This window comes from Pan troglodytes, chromosome 10 (assembly GCF_028858775.2).
Source record: "Pan troglodytes isolate AG18354 chromosome 10, NHGRI_mPanTro3-v2.0_pri, whole genome shotgun sequence".
NCBI classification, from domain to species: domain Eukaryota; kingdom Metazoa; phylum Chordata; class Mammalia; order Primates; family Hominidae; genus Pan; species Pan troglodytes.
In genome coordinates, this window is record NC_072408.2 from 58,117,483 (window position 1) to 58,133,898 (window position 16,416).

The following is a 16,416-nucleotide window of genomic DNA, read 5'->3' on the forward strand; positions in this document are numbered from 1 at the left end:
TTCAAAGCTGCTCAGTCAAAGGAAATGTTCAACTCTGTGAGATGAATGCACACAAAGGGAAAAAGTTTCTGAGAATGCTTCTGTGTAGTTTTTATGTGAAGATATTTCCTTTTGCATAATAGGCCTCATAGCACTCCAAATATCCACTTGCAGAATCTACAAACAGAATGTTTCAAAACTGCACAATCATAAGAAAGTTTCAACAATGTGAGATGAATGCACACATCACAAAGAAATTTCTCAGAATGCTTCTGTGTAGTTTTTATTTGAATATATTTCCTTTTCCAACACGGGGCGCAAATGGCTCCAAATATCTATGTTCAGATTCTACAAAAAGAGAGATTCAAAACTGCTCTATGAAAAGATAGTTGCAACTGTGTGAGCTGAATGCACCCATCACAAAAAGTTTCCCAGAAAGCTTCTCTGTAGTTTTTAAGTGAATATTTTTCCTTTTCCACAATAGGCCTCAAAGCTCTCCAAATATCCACTTGCAGATTCCGCAAAAAAAGAGATTCAAAACTGCTCAATCAAAAGATAGGTTCGACTTTGTGTGTTGAGGGCTTACCTCAAAAATAAGTTTCTCAGAATGCTTCTGTGTAATTTTCATGTGAAGATATTTGTTTTTCCACAGTACATAACAAAGCGCTCCAAAAATCCACTTGCAGGGCAAAAAGAGAGATTCAAAGCTGCTTAATCAAAAGATAGGTTCAACTCTGTGAGTTGACTGCACCCATTACAAAGAGTTTCTCAGATTGCTTCTGTGTAGTTTTTATGTGAATATATTTCCTTTTCCAACATAGACCTCAAAGCCCTCCAAATATCCACTTACAGATCCTACAAAAAGAGTGCTTCAAAACTGCTCAATCAAAAGAAAGATTCAACTCTGTGAGTTGAATGCACACATCACAAAGAACTTTCTGAGAATGCTTCTCTCTAGCTTTTATGTGAAGATATTCCCGTTTTGAATGAAGGCCTCGAAGAGTTGCAAATATCCACTAGCAGATTATACAAAAGGAGTGTTTCAAAACTGCTCTATCAAAAGAAAAGTTCAACACTGTGAGGTGAAAGCACACATCAGAAAGAAATTTCTCTGAATGCTTCTGTGTAGTTTTTATTTTAAGATATTTCATTTTCCAGCATACGGTTCAAAGGGCTCCAAATATCCACTTGCAGATTCTACAAAAAGAGAGATACAAAACCTCTCAATCAAAAAATAGTTTCAACCCTATTAGTTGAATGCACACATCGAAAAGTGTTTTGAAACACTCTTTTTGTAGAATCTGCAAGTGGATACTTGGAGCTCTTTGAGGTCTTCTGTGTGCTGTGTGCATTCAACTCTCAGAGTTAAATCTTTCTTTTGATAGAGCAGATTTGAAACACTCCTTTGGTAGAATATGCAAGTGATTATTTGAGGCACGTGGAGGCCTACGGTGGAAAAGGAAATATCTTCACATAAAAACTAGACTGAATCATTCTCAGAATCTTCTTTATGATGTGCACTTTCAAATCACAGAGTTGAAACTTTTTTTGATAGCGCAACTTTGAAACACTCTTTTTGTAGAATCCGCAAGCAAGTATTTGGAGCACTTTGAGGCTTATGGGGGAAAATGAAATATCTTCACATAAAAACTATACAAAAGCATTCTCAGAAACTTCTTTGTGATGTGTACATTCATCTCAAAGAGTTGGATCTTTCTTTTGATAGAGCAGTTTTGAAACACTGTTTTTGTAGAATCTTCAACTGGATATTTGGAGGGCTTTGAGCAATATAATGGAAAAGGAAATGTCTCCACATAAAAACAAGACAAAAGCATTCTCAGAAACTTCTTTGTGATGTTTGCATTCAACTCACAGAGTTGAATCTTTCTTTTGATTGAGCAGTTTTGAAACACTCATTCTGTAGAATCGGCAAGTGGATACTTGGAGCGCTTTTAGCCCTATGGTGGAAAAGGAAATATCTTCACATACAAAGAAGACAGAATCATTCTCAAAAACGTCTTTGTGATCTGTACATTTAACCCACAGTGTTGAACTTTTCTTTTGATAAAGCAGTTTTGAAAAACTCTTTTTGTTGAATCTGCAAGTGGATATTTGGAGCGCTTTGAGGCCTATGGTGGAAAAGAAAATATCTTCATATAAAAACTAGAGAGAAGCATTCTCAGAAACTCCTTTGTGATGTGTGCATTCAACTCACAGAGTCAAATATTTCTTTTGATAGAGCAGTTTTGAAACATTCTTTTGGTAGAATCTGTAAGTGGATATTTGGAGTACTTTGAGGCCTATGGTGGAAAAGGATGTATCTTCACAAAAAAACTAGACAGACGCATTCTCAGAAACTTCTTTGTGACGTGTGCAATCAACACACAGAGTTGAACCTTTCTTTAGATAGAACAGTTTTGAAACACTCTTTTCGTAGAATCTGCAAGTGGATATTTGGGGCGCTTTGAAGTCTATGGTGGAAAAGGAAATATCTTCACATAAAAACTAGACAGAAGCATTCTCAGCAACTTCTTTGTGATGTGTGCATTCAACTCACAGAGTTGAAACATTCTTTAGATACAGCAGTTTTGAAAACTCTTTTTGTAGAATTTGCAGGATGGATATTTATAGCGCTTTGAGGCCTATGGTTTAAAAGAAAATATCTTCACATTAAAACTAGACAGAAGCGTTCTCAGCAACTTCTTAGTGATGTGTACATATAACTACAGAGTTGAATATTTCTTTTGATAGAACAGTTTTGAAAGACTCTTTTTGTAGTATATGCAAGTGGATATTTGGAGGGCTTTGATGCCTACTGTGGAAAAGGAAATATCTTCACATAAAAACTAGACAGAAGCATTCTCAGAAAGTTTTTCTCTGATGTGTACATTCAACTCACAGAGATGAACCTTTCTATTGATAAGACAGTTTTGAAACCCCCTTTTTTTGGAATCTGTAAGTGTTCATTTGGAGCGCCTTGAGGCCTATGGTGGTGAAGGGAATATCTTCACATAAAAACTAGACAGAAGCATTCTCAGAAACTTCTTTGAGATGTGTGTATTCAACTCCCAGAGTTGAACATTCCTTTTGAGAGAGCAGTTTTGAAACAGTCTTTTTGTAGAATATGCAAGTGGAAATTTGGAACGATTTCAGGCGTATGGTGGAAATGGATATATCTTCACATAAAAAACTAGACAGAAGCATTCTCAGAAACTACTTTGTGATGTGTGCATTCAACTTACAGAGTTGAACCTTTCTTTTGAGAGAGCAGTTTCTAAAAAGTCCTTTTGTAGAATCTGCAAATGGAAATTAGGAGCGATTTCAGGCCTGTGGTGGAAAAGGAAATATCTTCACATGAAAACTTGACAGAAGCATTCTCAGAAACTTCTTTGTCATGTGTGTGCATTCAACTCACATAGTTGAACATTCACTTTGAGAGAGCAGTTTTGAAACGGTCTTTTTGTGGAATCTGCAAGTTGATATTTGGAGCGATTTGAGGCCTATGGTGCAAAAGGGAAAATCTTCACATAAAAACTAGACAGAAGCATTCTCAGAAACTTCTTTGTGATGTGTGCATTCAACTCACGGAGTTGAACTTTCCTTTATAGAGAGCAGATTTGAACCAGTCTTTTTGTAGTGTCTGCAAGTGGATATTTGGAGCGATTGGAGGACTATGGTGGAAAAGGAAATATCTTCAAATAAAAACTAGACAGAAGCTTCTCCAAAACTAATTCGTGATGTGGGCATTCAACTCACAGAGTTAAAACTTTCTTTTGATATAGCAGTTTTGAAACACTCCTTTTGCGGAATATGCTAGTGGGTATTTGGAGCTCTTTCAGGCCTTCGTTGGAAACGGGAATATCTTCACATAAAAATTAGAACTAAGCATTCTCAGGAATTCTTTGTAATGTGTGCATACAACTCACAGAGTTGAACCTTCCTTTTGAGAGAGGAGTTTTGAAACAGTCTTTTTGAAGAATATGCAGGTGGATATTTGGAACGATTTGAGGAGGCCTATGTTGGAAAAGGAAATATCTCCATATAAAAGTAGAATTATTCTCAGAAAATACTTTGTGATGTGTGCATTTAACTCAAAGAGTTGAACCTTTGTTTTGATAGAGCAGTTTTGAAACACTCCTTTTGCAGAATCTGCTTGTGGATATTTGGAGCTCTTTGAGGCCTTCGTTGGATACGGGAATATCTTCACATAAAAACTAGACAGTAACATTCTGAGAAACTGCTTTGTGATGTGTGCATTCAACTCACAGAATTCAACCTTCCTTTTGAGAGAGCAGTTTTGAAACAACGTTTTTGTGGAATCTGCAAGTGTATATTTGGATCGACTTGAGGCCTATGGTGGAAAAGGAAATATCTTCACATAAAAACTATACAGAAGAATTTTCAGAAACTCCTTTGTGATGTGTGCATTCAAGCAAGAAAGTTGAACCTTTCTTTTGATAGAGCAGTTTTGAAACACTCCTTTTGTAGAATCTGCTAGTGGATATTTGGAGCTCTCTGTGGCCTTTGTTGGAAACGGGAATATCTTCATAAAAAACCAGCAGAAGCAATCTCAGAAACTTCTTTGTGATGTGTGCATTCAACTCACAGAGGTGAACCTTTCTTTTGATAGAGCAGTTTTGAAACGCTGTTTTTGTAAAACCTGTATGTGTTCATTTGGAGCGCTTTGAGGTCTATGGTGGAAAAGGAAATATCTTCACATAAAATCTAGACAGAGGCATTCTCAGAAACTACTTTCTGATGTGTGCATTCAACTCAGAGAGTTGAACCTTCCTTTTAATAGAGCAGTTTTGAAGCAGTCTTTTTGTAGAATCTGCAAGTGTATATTTGGAGTGATTTGAGACCTATGGTGGAAAAGGAAATATCTTCACATAAAAACAAGACAGAAGGATTCTCAGAAACTTCTTTGTGATGTGTGTATTCATTTCACAGTGTTGAACCTTCCTTTTTTGAGAGAATTTTGAAACAGCCTTTTTCTAGAATCAGCAAGTGGATATTTAGAGCGATTTGAGGCCTATGGCGGAAAAGGAAATATCTTCACATAAAAACCAGACAAAAGTATTCTCAGAAACTGCTTTGTCATGTGTGCATTCAGATCACAGAGTTGAACCTTTCTTTTGATAGAGTAGTTGTGAAAGAATCTTTTTGTATAATCTGGAAGTGTTCATTTGGAGCGCTTTGAGGCATATGGTAGAAAAGGAAATATCTTCACATAAAAACTAGAGAGAAGAATGCTCATAAACTTCTTTGTGATGTGTGCATTCAACCAACAGAGTTGAACTTTTCTTTTTATAGAGCAGTTATGAAACACTCTTTTTGTAGAATATGATTGTGAATATTTGGAATTATTGGAGGCCTTCGTTGGAAATGGGATATCTTCACATAAAAACTAGACAGAAGATTTCTCAGAAACTTCTTTGTGATGTGTGCATTCAACTCACAGAGTTGAATCTTCCTTTTGAGACAGTAGTTTTGAAACAGTCTTTTTGTAGAATCAGCAATTGGATATTTAGAGCGATTTGAGTCCTATGGTGGAAAAGGAAATATCTTCACATAAAAACTAGACAGAAGCATTGTCAGAAACTGCTTTATCATGCACGCATTAAACTCACAGAATTGAACCTATCTTTTGATAGAGCAGTTTTGAAACACTCCTTTTGAATTATCTGCTAGTGGATATTTGGAGCTCTTTGAGGCCTTCGTTGGAAACGGGAATATCTTCACATAAAAACTAGACAAAAGCATTCTCAGAAACTTCTTTGCGATGTGTGCATTCAACTCACAGAGTTGAAACTTTCTTTTGATAGAGCAGTTTTGAAAAACCCCTTTTGTAGAATCTGCTGCTGGATATTTGGAGATTTTTGAGGCCTTCGTTGGATATGAGAATATCTTCACATAAAAACTAGACTGAAGCAGTCTCAGAAAGTTCTCTGTGATGTGTGCATTCAACTCACAGACTCGAAACTTCCTTTTGATAGAGCAGTTTTGAAACAGTCTTTTTGTAGAATCTGCTAGTGGATATTTGGAGCTCTTTGAGGCCTTCGTTGGAAATGGGAATATCTTCACGTAAAAACTAGACAGAAGCATTCTCAGAAAGTTCTTCATGATGTGTGCATTCAACTCAAAAAGCTGAACATTTGTTTTTATAGAGCAGTTTTGAAACACTCTTTTTGTAGAATCTGCAGGTTTTCATTTGGAGCGCTTTGAGGCCTATGGTGGAAAAAGAAATATCTTCACATAAAAACTAGACAGAAGCATTCTCATAAACTTCTTTGTGATGTGTGCATTCAACTCATAGATTTGAACCTTCATTTTGACAGGGCCGTTTTGAAACAGTCTTTTTCTAGAATCTGCAAGTGGATATTTGGAGCGATTTGAGGCCCATGGTGGAAAAGGAAATATCTTCACATGAAAACTAGACAGAAGAATTCTCAGAAACTGCTTCATCCTGTGTGCATTCAACTCCCAGAGTTGAACCTTCCTTTTTGAAGAGCAGTTTTGAAACAGTCTTTTTGTAGAATCTGCATTGGATGTTTGGAGCGATTTGAAGCCTATGGTGGAAATGGAAATATCTCCACATAAAAACTAGACAGAAGCATTCTCAGGTACTTCTTTGTGATGTGTGCATTCAACTTACAGAGTTGAACCTTTCTTTTCATACAGCAGTGTTGAAACACTCCTTTGTAGAATGTCTCAGTGGATATTTTGAGATTTTGAGGCCTTTCCTTGGAAAGGGGAATATCTTCACATAAAAATTTGCAGAAGCATTCTCAGAAACTGCTTTGGATTGGCTCATTCAACTCACAGATTTGAACTTTCTTTTGATACAGCAGTTTTCAAACAGTCTTTTTGTAGAATGTGCAAGTGTTCATTTGGAGCACTTTGAGGACTATGGTGGAAAAGGAAATATCTTCACATAAAAACTAGGCAGAAGCATTCTCAGTAACTTCTCTGTGATGTGGGCATTCAACTAGCATAGTTGAACCTTACTTTTGATAGAGCAGTTTTCAAACAGTGTTTTTGTAGAATCTGCAAGTGGATATTTGGAGCGATTTGAGGCCTATGGTGGAAAAGGAAATATCTTCACATAAAAACTACACAGAACATTCCCAGAAACTTCTTTGTGATGTGTGCATTCAACTCACAGGGTTGAACCTTTCCTGTCATAGAGCAGTTTTGAAACACTCCTTTTGTAGAATCTGCTAGTGGATATTTGGAGCTCTTTGAGGCCTTCGCTGGCAATGAGAATATATTCACATAAAAAGTAGACAGAAGAATTCTCAGAAAGTTCTTTCTGATGTGCTCATTCAACTCACAGAGTTGAACCTTCCTTTTGATAGAGCAGTTTTGAATCACTCTTTTTGTAGAATATGCAAGTTTTCATTTGGAGCACTTTGAGGCCCATGGTGGAAAAGGTAATATCTTCACATAAAAAGTAGACAGAAGTATTCTCAGGAACTACTATGTGATGTGTGCATTTAACTAATAGAGTTGAACATTTGTTTTAATAGAGCAGTTTTGAAACACTCCTTTTGAAGTATCTGCTGTTGGATATTTGGAGATTTTTGTGGCCTTCGTTGGAAACGGGGATATCTTCACATAAAAACTAGACAGAAGCATTCTCAGAAAGTCCTTTGTGATGTGCTCATTCAACTCAAAGAGTTGAAACTTTCTTTTGATAGAGCAGTTTTGAAACTCTCTTTTTGGAAAATCTGCACGTGTTCATTTGGAGCACTTTGAGGCCTATGTTGGAAAAGGAAATATCTTCACATTAAAACGAGACAAAAGCATTCTTAGAAACTTCTTTGTGATGTGTGCATTCAACTCACAGAGTTTAACCTTCCTTTTGAGAGAACAGTTTTGAAACAGTCTTTTTGTAGAATCTGCAAGTGGATATTTGGAGCGATTTGAGGCCTATGGTAGGAAAGGGAATACCTTCAAATAAGAACCAGACAGAAGCATTCTCAGAAACTTCTTTGTGATGTGTGCATTCAATTAACAGAGTTGAACATTTCTTTTGATGGAGCGGTTTTGAAACACTCCTTTTGTAGAATCTGCTAGTGGATATTTGGAGCTCCTTGAGACCTTTGTTGGAAATGGGATATCTTCAAATAAAAACTAGACAGAAGCATTCTCAGAAACTTCTTTGTGATGTGTGTATTCAACTAACAGAGTTGAACCTTTCTTTTCATAGAGCAGTTTTGAAACACTCGTTTTGTAGAACCTGCAAGTGGATATTTGTAGCGCTTTGAGGCCTATGGTGGAAAAGGATATATCTTCACATATAAACTATACAGAAACATTCTTGGAAACTTGATTGTTATGTTTGCTTTGAACTAAAAGAGTTGAATATTTCTTTTGGTAGAGCAGTTTTGAACCACACTTTTAGTAGAATATATAAATGAATATTTGTAGTGCTTTGAGGCCTACAACGGAACCGGAATATCTTCACATAAAAACTAGACAGAAGCATTCTCAGAAACTTCTTTAGGAGGTGTGCATTCAACTCACAGAGTTGAACCTTTCTTTTTATATAGCAGTTTTGAAACACTCTTTTTGTAGAATCTGCAAGCATATATTTGGAGCGCTTTGAGGCATACACTGGGAAAGAAAATATCTTCACGTTAGAACTAGACAAAAGCATTCTCAAAAATTTCTTTGTGGTGTGCACATTCATTTCACAGAGTTGAACCTTCCTTTTGATAGAGCAGTTTTGAAACAGTCTTTTTGTGGAATCTGCAAGTAGATATTTGGATCGCTTTCAGGCCTATGGTGGAAAAGGAAATATCTTCACATAAAAAGTAGACAGAAGGATTCTGAGAATCTTCTTTGCAATGTGTACATTCATCAAACGGAGTTGAAACTTTCTTTAGATAGAGCTGTTTTGAAACACTCTTTTTGTAGAATCTGAAAGTGGATAATTGGAGCACTTTGAGGCCTACAGTGCAAACGGGAATATCTTCCCATGAAAACTAGACAGAAGCATTCTCAGAAAGTTCTTTTGATGTGCGCATTCAACTCACAGAGTTGAATCTTTCTTTTAATAGAGCAGTTTTGAAACACTCTTTTTGTAGAATCTGCAAGTGGACATTTAGAGACCTTTGAAATTTTCGGTGGTAAAGGAAATATCTTCACATAAAAACGAGACAGAAGCATTCTCAGAAACTTCTTTGTGATGTGTGCATTCAACTAACGGAGTTGAACCTTTCCTTTGATAGAGCAGTTTTGAAACACTCTTTTTGTTGAATCTGCAACTAGATATTTGCAGCGCTTTGAGGCCTATGGTGGAAAAGGAAATATCTTCATATAAAAACTAGACAGAAGCCTTCACTTAAACTTCTTTGTGATGTTTGCATTCAACTAAGAGAGTTGAACTTTTCTTTTGATAGATTGATTTTGAAACACTCTTTTTGTAGAATCTGCAAGTGGATATTTGGAGCGATTTGTGGCCTAAGGTGGAAACGGGAATATCTTCAGATAAAAACTAGACAGAAGCATTCTCAGAATCTGCTTTGTGATGTGTGCATTCCACTCACAGAATTGAACATTTCTTTTGATAGAGCAGTTTTGAAACACTCTTTTTGTAGAATCTGCAAGTGGATATTTCGAGTGCTTTGAGGCCTAATTTGGAAAAGGAAATATCTTCACATAAAAACTAGACAGAAGCATTCTCAGAAACTTCTTTGTGATGTGTGCATTCAACTCACAGATTTGAACCTTCCTTTTGATAGAACAGTTTTGAAACCTTTTTGTAAAATCTGGAAGTGGGTATTTGTAGCACTTTGAGGCCTATGGTGGAAAAGGAAATGTCTACACATGAAAAGTAGACATAAGCATTCTAAGAAACTTCCTTGTGATGTGCGCATTCATCTCACAGATTTGAACCTTTCTTTTGATAGAGCAGTTTTGAAACACTCTTTTTGTAGAATGTGCAAGTGGATATTTGGAGAGCTTTGAGGCCTGTGGTGGAAAAGGAAATATCTCCCGATAAAAACTACACGGAAGCATTCTCAAAATCTTCTTTGTGATGGGTGCACTCAACTCACAGAGTTGAAATTTTCTATTGACAGAGCAGTTCTGAAACAATCTTTTTGTAGGATCTCCAAGTGGATATATGGAGTGTTCTGAGGCCTATGGTGGAAAAGGAAATATCTTCACATAAAAACTAGACGTAAGGATTCTCAGAAACTTCTTTGTGATGTATCCATTCAACTCACAGAGTTTAACCTTTCTTTTGATAGAGTAGTTTTGAAACACACTTTGGTAGAATCTGCAAGTGGACATATGGAGCGCTTTGAGGCCCATCGTGGATAAAGAAATATCTTCCCATAAAAACTAGACAGAAGCATTCTCAGAAACTTCTTGTGATGTGTGCATTCCACTCACAGAGTTGAAACTTGCTTTTGATAGAGCAGGTTTGAAACACTCTTTTTGTAGAATCTGCAAGTGGATATTTGGAGCGCATTGAGTCCTGTGATGGAAAAGGAAATATCTTCACATAAAAAGTAGACAGAGGCATTCTCAGAAACTTCTTTGTGATGTGTGCATTCAATTCACAGAGTGGAACCTTTCCTTTGATAGAGCAGTTTTGAAACACTCTTTTTTTAGGATCTGCATGTGGATATTTGGAGTGCTTTGAGGCCTATGGTGGAAAAGGATAGGTCTTCACATAAAAACTAGACAGAAACATTCTCAGAAACTTCTTTGAGATGTGTGCATTCAACTCACAGAGATGAACTTTCTGTTGATAGAGCAGTTTTGAAACACTCTTTTTGTAGAATCTGCAAGTAGATATTTGGAGCGCTTTGAGGTCAATGGTCGAGTAGGAAATATCTTCACATAAAAACTAGACAGAAGCATTTTCAAAAACTTCTTTGTGATGTGTGCATTCAACTAACAGAGTTGAACATTTATTTTGATATAGGAGTTTGGAAACACTGTTTTTTTAGAATCTGTAACTGGATATTTGGATCGCTTTCAGGCTTACGGTGGAAAAATAAATATCTTCACATAAAAACTAGACAGCAGCATGCTCAGAAACTTCTTTGTGATGTGTGTACTCAACTCACAGAATTGAACTCTTCTTTTGACAGAGCAGTTTTGAAACACTCTTTTTGTAGAATTTGCAAGTGAATATATGGAGAGTTGTGAGGCCTTTGGTGGAAAAGGAAATATCTTCAAATAGAAACTTGACAGAAGCACCCTTACAAATTTCTTCATGATGTGTCCATTCAACTCAGAGAGTTCAACCTTTCTTTTGATAGAGCAGGTTTGAAACACTCTTTTGGTAGAATCTGTAAGTGGATATATGGAGTGATTTGAGGTCTATTGTAGAAAAATTTGTGTCTTCCCACAGAAACTAGACAGAAGCATTCTCAGACATTTCTTTGTGATCTGTGCATTTAACTCACAGAGTTGAAAATTACTTTTGATAGAGCAGTTTTGAATCACTCCTTTTGTACAATCTGCAAGTGGATATTTGTGCGCTTTGGGGCCTATGGTGGAAAAGGAAATATCGTCACATAAAAACTAGACAGAAGCATTCTCAGAAACTTCTTTGTGATGTCAGAATACAACTCAAAGAATTGAATCTTACTTTTGATAGAGCAGTTTTGAAACACTATGTGGAACATTCAAGTGGGTATTTGGACCGCTTTGAGGCCTATGGTGGAAAAGGAAATATCTTCACATAAACACTAGACAGAAGCACCCTGAGGAACTTCTTTGTGATGTGTGCATTCAGCTCACAGAGTTGAACCTTTCTTTTGATAGAACAGCTTTGAAACACTCTTTTTGTAGAATCTGCAAGTGGATATTCTGAGCTCTTTGAGGCCTGCTGTGGAAAAAGAAATATCAACAACTAAAAACTAGACAGAAGCATTCTCAGAAACATCTTAGTGATGTGCACATTCAACTCACAGAGCTGAAAATTTCTTTGATTGAGCAGTTTTGAAACATGATTTTGTAGATTCTGCAAGTGGATATTTGGAGCATTTTGAAACCTAAGGTGTAAAAGGAAATATCTACACATGAAAACTAGACAGAAGCATTCTCAGAAACTTCTTTGTGATGTGTGCATTCATCTCACAGAGTTGAACATTTCTTTTGATAGAGAAGTTTGGAAACACTGTTTTTGAAGAATCTTCAAGTGGGTGTTTGGAGTGCTCTGAGGCCATGGTGGAAAAGGAAATATCTCCACATTAAAACTAGACAGTAGCATTCTCAGAGACTTCTTTGTTATGTGTGTTTTCAAATCACAGAGTTGAACCTGTCTTTTGATAGAGCATTTTTGAAACACTGTTTTTGTAGAATGTGCAAATGGACATTTGGAGGGCTTTGAGGCCTATGGTGGAAAAGGGAATAACTTCACATAAAAACAAGACAGAAGCATTCTCAGGAACTTCTTTGTGATGTCAGCATTCATCTCACATAATTGAACCTTTCTTTTGATTCAGCAGTTTTCAAACACACTTTTTGTACAATCTGCAACTGCATATTTGGAGTGCTTTGAATCTTACGTTGGAAAAGGAAATATTTTCACATAAAAACTAGACAGAAGCATTCTCATAAATGTCTTTGTGATGTGTGCATTCAACTGTCAGAGATGAACCTTTCCTTTGATAGACCAGTTTTGAAACAGTGTTTTTGTAGGATCCGCAAGTGTATATGTAGAGTGCTTTGAGGCCTATGGTGGAAAAAGAAATATCTTCACATAAAAACTAGACAGAAGCCTTCTCAGAAATTACTTTGTCATGTGTGCTTTCATCTCACAGTGTTGAACCTTTAATTTGATTGAGCAGTTTTGAAACACTCTTTGTGTAAAATCTGCAACTGGATATTTAGAGGGCTTTGAGGCCTATGGTGGAAAAAGTAATATATTCACATAAAAACCAGAAAAAAGCATTCTCAGAAACTCCTTTGTGATTTGTGAAATCAACTCACAGAGTTGACCCCTTTTTTTGATTGTGCAGTTTTGAAACACACTTTTTGTGGAATCTGGAAGCTTATATTTGGAGTGCTTTGAGGCCTACTGTGGAAAAGGACATATCTCCACATAAAAACCATGCAGAAGAATTCTCAGAAACTTCTTTGTGATTTGTGAATTCAACTCACAGAGTTGAACCTTTTTTTTGATTGAGCAGTTTTGAAACACACTTTTTGTGGAATCTGGAAGCTTATATTTGGAGTGCTTTGAGGCCTACTGTGGAAAAGGACATATCTTCACATAAAAACTATATGGAAGCATTCTCAGAAACTTCTTTGTGATTTGTGAATTCAACTCACAGAGTTGAACCTTTTTTTTTGATTGAGCAGTTTTGAAACACACTTTTTGTGGAATCTGGAAGCTTATATTTGGAGTACTTTGAGGCCTACTGTGGAAAAGGACATATGTTCACATAAAAACTATACAGAAGCATTCTCAGGAACTTCTTTGTGATTTGTATATTCAACTCACACTGTGGAATGTCTCTTTTGATTGATCAGTTTGAAACACTCTTTTTGTACAATCTGCAAGTGGATAATTGGAAAGCTTTGAGGTCTATGGTGGAAAAGGAAATATCTTCAAATAAAAACTAGACAGAAGCATTCTCAGCAACTTCTTTGTGATGTGTGAATTCAACTCTCAGAGATGAAACTTTCTTTTGATAGACCAGTTTTGAGACAGTGTTTCTGTAGACACTGCAAGTGGATAGCTTTAGTGCTTTGAGTCCAAAGGTGGAAAAGGAAATTTCTTCAAATAAAAACGAGACAGAAGCATTCTCAGCAACTTCTTTGTGATGTGTGAATTCAACTCACAGAGTTGAACCTTTCTTTTGATGGAGTACTTTAGAAACACGCTTTTTGTAGAATTTGCAAGTGGATATTTGGAGCGCTTTGAGTCCTACACTGGAAAAGGAAATATCTTTACATAAAAACTAGACAGAAACAATCTCAGAAACTTCTTTGTGATGTATGCACACAAGTCACAGAGTTGAATCTTTCTTTTGAATCAGCAGTTTTGAAACACACTTTTTGTTGAATCTGCAACTGGATATTTGGAGTGCTTTGAATAATACAGTGGAAAAGGAAATATCTTCACATAAAAACTAGACAGAAGCATTCTCATAAACTTCTTTATGGTGTGTGCATTCAACTCACAGAGATGAACCGTTCTTTTGATAGAGCAGTTTTGAAACAGTGTTTTTGTAGGGTCTGCAAGTGCATATTTAGAGCGCTTTGAGGCCTATTGTGGAAAAGGAAATATCTTCACATAAAAACAGAAGCATTCTCTGAAACTTCTTTGTGATGCGAGCATTCATCTCACAGTGTTGAAACTTTATTTTGATTGAGAAGTTTTGAAACACACTTTTTGTAGAATCTGTAACTGGATATTTGGAAGGCTTTGAGACCTACGGTGGAAAAAGAAAGATCTTCAGATAAAAACCAGACAAAAGAATTCTCAGAAACTTTTCTGTGATGTGTGAATTCAACTCACAGAGTTGAACCTTTTTTTTGAATGAGCAGTTTTGAAGCACACTTTTTGTGTAATCTGGAATCTTATACTTGGAGGGCTTTGAGGTCTACTATGGAAAAGGAAATATCTTCACATAAAAACTAGACAGAGGCATTCCTAGAAAGTTTTTTTGGATTTCTACATTCAACTCACACTGTGGAAACTCACTTTTGATTGAGCAGTTTTGAAACACTCTTTTTGTAGTAACTGCAAGTGGATAATTGCAACTCTTTGAGGCCTATGGAGGAAAAGGAAATATCTTCACATAAAAACTAGACAGAAGCATTCTCAGAAACTAATTTGTGATCTGTCCATTCAACTGAGAGACTTGAACCTTTCTTTTGATAGGGCAGCTTTAAAACACACTATTTGTAGAATCTGCAAGTGCATAGTTTTAACGCTTTGAGTCCAATGGTGGAAAAGGAAATATCTTCAAATAAAAACCTGCCAGAAGCATTCTCAGCAACTTTGTGATGTGTGAATTCAACTCACAGAGTTGAACCTATCTTTTGATGGAGCAGTTTAGAAACACTCTTTTTGTAGAATTTGCAAGTGGTTATTTGGAGCGCTTTGAGTCTTATGGTGGAAAAGGATACATCTGCACATAAAAGCTAGACAGAAACAATCTCAGAAACTTCTTTGTGATGTGTGCATTCAACTCACAGAGTTGAACCTTTCCTTTGATAGAGCGGTTTTGAAACAATCTTTTTATAGAATCTGCAATGGATATTTTTAGCACTTTGGTGCCAATGGTGGAAAAGGAAATGTCTTCACAAAAAAACTAGACAGAAGCATTCTCAGAAACTTCATTGTGATGTGTGCATTCAACACACAGTGTTTAACCTTCCTTTTGACAGAGCAGTTTTGAAACAGTTTTTTTGTAGAATCTGCAGGTGGATATTTGGAGCACTTTGAGGCCTTCCATGGATAAGGAAATATCTTCACAAAAACTAGACAAAAGCAATTTATGAAACTTCTTTGTGATGTGTGCATTAAATCACAGTGTTGAATATTTCTTTTGTTAGAGCAGTTTCAAACAACGTTTTTGTAGAATCTGCTTGTGGATATTTGGAGCGCTAAGAGGCCTACAGTGGAAAAGAAAATGTCTTCACATAAAGGCTAGACAGAAGTATTCTCAGAAACAGCTTTTTGATGTGTGCATTCAACTCACAGAGCTGAACATTTCTTTTGATAGAGTAGTTTTGAAACACTCTTTTTTTAGTAATTGCAAGTGGATATTTGGAGCGCTTTGAGGCCAGTGGTGGAAAAAAAAAAAATATCTTCACATAAAAACTACACAGAAGCATTCTGGGAAACTTCTTTGTGATGTGGGCATTTCAGTCACAGAGTTGAACCTTTCTTTTGATGGAGCAGTTTGAAACACTCTTTTTGTAGTATCTGCAAGTGTATATTTGGAGTACCTAGAGGCCTATGGTTGAAGAGGAAATATCTTCACATAAAAACTATGCAGACCCATTCTCAGTAAGTTCTTTGGGATGTGTGCATTAAACTCACAGAGTTGAACCTTTCTTTTGATAGAGCAGATTTAAAACACTCTTTTTGTAGGATCTGCAAGTGGATATTTGGAGTGCTTTGAGGTCTATGCTGCAAAAGCAAATATCTTCACATAAAAATAAGACAGAAGCATTTTCAGAAGCTACTTTGTGATGTATGCATTCAACTCACAAAGTTGAACCTTTCCTTTGATAGAGCAGTTTTGAAACACTCTGTTTGTAGAATCTGCAAATGGATATTTTGAGGGCTTTAAGGCCAGTAGTGGAAAAGGAAATAGCTTTGCATAAAAACTAGACAGAAGCATTCTCAGAAACTTCTTTGTGATGTGTGCATTCAGCTCACAGAGTTTTACTTTTCTTTTGATAGAGCAGTTTTGAAACACTCTTCTTGTAGAATCTGCAAGTGGATAT